Source organism: Eupeodes corollae, chromosome 1, assembly GCF_945859685.1.
Source record: "Eupeodes corollae chromosome 1, idEupCoro1.1, whole genome shotgun sequence".
NCBI classification, from domain to species: Eukaryota; Metazoa; Arthropoda; class Insecta; order Diptera; family Syrphidae; genus Eupeodes; species Eupeodes corollae.
The window spans coordinates 296564015-296568854 of NC_079147.1; positions in this window are offsets into that span (position 1 = coordinate 296564015).

Here is a 4840-nt window from a genome sequence, read left to right on the forward strand (position 1 = left end):
AATGATGCCTTACTTACTTACTTAAGGTGGCGCTACAGTCCGGGGCGGACCTGGGCCTCAACCAACAAGCGTTTCCAGCCAGCTCGGTCCCTAGCTAGCTGTCTCCAGTTTCGCACGCCAAGTTGGTTGAGGTCCTCTCCCACCTGGGTGCGCCACCTGAGTCGCAATCTTCCTCTACTGCGCCGTCCCTCGGGATTGGATTCGAAGACCTTCCGGGCTGGAGCGTTGATGTCCATCCGCTCTACATGACCTAACCATCTAAGCCGTTGGACTTTGATTCTGCTAACTAGGTCAGTGTCGCTGTACAGCCCATACAGCTCGTCGTTATATCTTCAGCTCCATTCTCCATCTATGCTTCTCTCGAAGCATCCTAAGACGCTCTCATCTTTCTTTGACAGGGTCCAGGCATCAGCGCCATAAATGAGAACCGGGATGATGAGTGTCTTATAGATGGTGATTTTACATGCTCGAGAGAGGACTTTACTTCTCAATTGCCTTCTAAGTCCAAAGAAGCAGCGATTTGCAAGAGTTATTCTTCGTTTGATTTCAGCGCTGGTGTCGTTGTCTGCATTAATAGCGGTGCCTAGGTAGACAAAGTCCTTAACTACCTCAAAGTTATAGCTGTCCATGGTGACGTTTTGTCCAAGACGTCGTCGTTCAGTGTCCTTTTTTGATGACAGCATATACTTGGTCTTGCCCTCATTGACCACTAAACCCATCTTCTTCGCTTCCGTCGCAATGCTCAAAAACGCTCCACTGACATCACGCTTTGATCTTCCAATTATGTCAATATCATCTGCGTATCCGAGTAATTGGATGGATCTTTGGAAGATTGTGCCTCTAGTGTTGACGGTTGAGTTTTGCACAATTCTTTCCAGAACGATGTTGAAGAAGTCGCATGACAGTGCATCGCCTTGTCTAAAACCTTTTTTGACATCAAATGCATCGGTAAGATCTTTTCCGACCTTGATAGAGCAGCGTGCATTCTCCATCGTCATTCTGCACAAACGGATAAGTTTGACAGGGATGCCAAAACTAGACATTGCTCGGTAGAGCTTTTCCCTATAGATGCTGTCATACGCGGCTTTAAAATCGATAAAGAGATGGTGGGTATCGATTTGAAGCTCCTGGGTTTTTTTCCAAGATCTGCCGTAGTGTGAATATTTGGTCGATAGTGGACTTTCCTGGTCTGAAGCCACACTGATAAGGACCAATCAGGTTGTTGACGAATGGCTTCAGACGTTCACATAATACGGCAGAGAGGATCTTATACGCAATGTTAAGAAGACTGATGCCTCTGTAGTTGGCGCAGTTTAGAGGGTCTCCTTTCTATTGTATCGGGCATACTATGCTGAGATTCCACTCATCGGGCATGCTTTCTTCATACCATATTTGCAGATGAGTTGGTGTATGCTCCCTACCAAGTCATCGCCTGCTGCTTTGAATAGTTCGGCAGCTATGCCGTCAGCTCCAGCAGCTTTGTTTGACTTAAGTTTAGATATAGCTATCTTCACTTCGTCAAGGTCGGGTAGGCGGAATTGTTGATCTGCGTCGCCGAGGTTGAGTGGTTCTATCTCCCTTACAGCGGAATTCGGTTCGTCATCGCCGTTATATAATTTGGAGAAGTGATCTTTCCATATTCTCAGCATCGACTGTGGTTCTACTACGATGTTCCCTTGATCGTCTTTACAGGCTTCGGTTCGTGGCTGGTACCCTTGGGAGGTTTTTTTTACCTTTTGGTAAAATTTACGAACCTCATTCCTGTTGTGACATCCCTCTATCTCCTCGATCGCGCGCTTCTCATGCTCTCTTTTTTTCCGTCTAAGAAGCCGGTGTTCCTCTCTCCTCTTCTGCTCGTAGAGCTCGCGAGCAGCTCTTGTCCTTTTGTGCAGCGCCGTTTTGTATGCCTCTTGTTTCGCTGCGTGAGCTTGCCGGCATTCGTCGTCAAACCAGGGATTTCGCTGTGGTGGCCGTGTGAAACCTAGCACTTCAGAAACGGCATCTATGATGGCTGCAAGGCAATGTTGCCACTGGTTTTCAATGCTTAATGCAGGAAGCATAGGACTCCTTAGGAGGTTATTAGAGACTCGATCGGAAAAGGACATGGCAGTCTCTTGCGATTGTAGCCGTCTAACGTCGAATCTTCTCACAGTACTTCCTTGTTTTGGCTTGGATCGGGATATCCGTAGCCGTACCTTGGCTACAACGAGGTAGTGGTCCGAGTCAATGTTGGCCTCTCGGAATGTTCGGATATCCTGGATACTGGAGAAGTGTCGTGCGTCGATCGCAATGTGGTCAATCTGGTTGACGGTTGATTGATCAGGAGATTTCCATGTCCCCTTGTGGATATTAAGATGCGTGAACTGCGTACTAGCTACCAGAACGTCTCGCCCCGCAGCGAAATCGACCAGCCTGAATCCGTTGTCGGAGGTAGTGTCGTGCAGGCTGTATCTTCCGATTATGCCACCAAAGATGTCTTCTCTTCCTAGCTTGGCATTAAAATCTCCTAAGACAATTTTAATGTCATAGCCAGGGCTCTGCTCATATGTCTTGTCCAAGAGCTCGAAGAACATATCTTTGGTGTCTTCATCTTTCTCCTCTGTTGGGGCATGCGCGCATATTAGGCTTATGTTGGCGAATTTAGCCTTGATGCGGATTGTCGTGATGCGCTCGCTCACACTGTTGAAACTCAAGACTTTTTGACTGAGCCTAGTTCCAACAACAAATCCACACTCAAATAGACGCTGTCTTTGTTTTCGGTAGCAGTCGCCGTAGTAGATATCGCAGTCTTTTAGTTTGCGTTTACTCGGTCCATCCCATCGCACTTCTTGGATGGCTGTAATATCTGCCTTGCAGCAGTTTAGGGCTTCCGCTTATTGTTCGGCTGCACGTGGTCTGTTAAGGGACCTAACATTCCACGTACATATCCGAAGTTCGTTGTCCTTATTTCGTTTCCGTGGGTTGTCAACAGTGAATCCGTCCGTATCCGAGGCTTGTTGTTGCTTCGAAACTATGATGTTTTTACGTGGCCAGGAAGTCACCCCGACGGCACAACCCCCAACCTGGAGGGCCAGATCCTTAGTAGTAACATAATGATGCCACCAGCCTGTAAATTGCACCAAACTGTGACTTTTTGTGGATGCATTGTGACATATATTCACTCCAAAATCAACAATTCTGCTTATTTACGTACTCATTGAGACAAAAATGAGCTTCAATTTTTCGGTAAAAATGTGGGCGAGATCCCATTCACCACAAATTTTACATTAAAGTAGGTCGTTCGGTTTCAGTTCTTACACCAGCTGTATTTTGAAAGGTATCACACCTTTCTTCCTCAAAATGTCCACGTTGTTTAGTAACAGAGGCCCAATTGCTGAGAACGGCAAAAAATCAGCATTAACTCTGGACCATGCAGCTGCGGGTTGGTATTTGAATGTTCAAAATGTAAATTTGGTGCGAAATTTAGTAGCCCAAATAGCCGCTTCAGTTGGTCGATTAAACTGACCATAAAATGGAAGAAGCGCGCGATGAACTTTATTAAGAGAGCACGCATTTTGATAATAAAATTCAATATTTTGCAAGCGTTGTTTGTTTGTAAGACTATTCATGGTTAAATTATAGACTTTACTGAAGATATTTGACAGTGAAACAAAACACGAAACGTGCGTCAGCTGTTTAAACCAGTCAGTGTTGACAGAAAGATAACAGCTAAAAAATTTCCCTTTAGTAACTTTCAGGCATTAGTTAAAGTAGAAAGTAAGTAGTAGGGAAGGGTGATGATTATCAAAAGCTGAAAGAATTCCTATGCAACTAAAAAATTTCATGTACATTACAATTTAAAGAAATAAAGTTTCACTTTATTAAAGTTGCTAGGACTTCTACCCATTTTAAAAAATAGTAATATTCTATTTAAATGTCTTAAAAAAAACTATTTTTATATTCGATTTGGCTTGTTTGCTGTTGTGTTGTTTTTGTTAGTAAATCATGAATAAGACCAAGTTTAGACGTTAAGAATTCTAAAAGCTGTAAAATTAACATTCTTAGTTTATTGCTCAAGCAATTTAATCCTTTCCGAAATTTCCCAATCTTTAGAAATATTTCCTTCCAGTCCATCGATGCAGTTAATTCCTTTGAATCAACAAAATGCTTGATGTCCTTATAACCATCATGGTCCTTTCCATCTCATCCAAATAAATGCTTCTCATATTCTTGATGATGGAATATAATTTCCCATTTTCCATTTCCATCAGAAACAAACACATCAACAACAAAAATCCACATCTTCACACAAATTCTCCTTTATTTTAAATGCCAAACAATTTCCAACATAATTTCAAGGCTTTCCTTCTAAAATAACTTCAATTATTTTAGCTGGTTTTCTTAGGATATTCGCAAAAACAAGAAACACATTGAAATGTGATTGAAGGGTCCTTCTGACAAATGAAAATAACAGCTACAGCTACAGCAACAGCATAACAACAACAGCAACAACAAGAATGTCACAATTTGAAGCATTTCCTTTATTAGCTTCGTTTAGCATTTGCTCATGAAATTAAATTATGATGTAACAAATGTTTTGTAAATTACTATTGTTTTATTTTTTTTGGGTAATTTAAATCAATTTTGTTAACATTTTTATGTTGAATCTTAAATGAAACATTGTAACAGTACATAGTTGGTTGCTAACTCAAGGCAAAGCAAAAATAAGGGACGAAAAAATTAAAGGAATAAAATAATTGTGTCAAAGTTACGATCGTTGGAAAATAAAAGAAACAAAACAATTATTATTAATTATGAAAGTTTATAACCTAAGACGTGATGTTAGCACCAAGGGATTTCT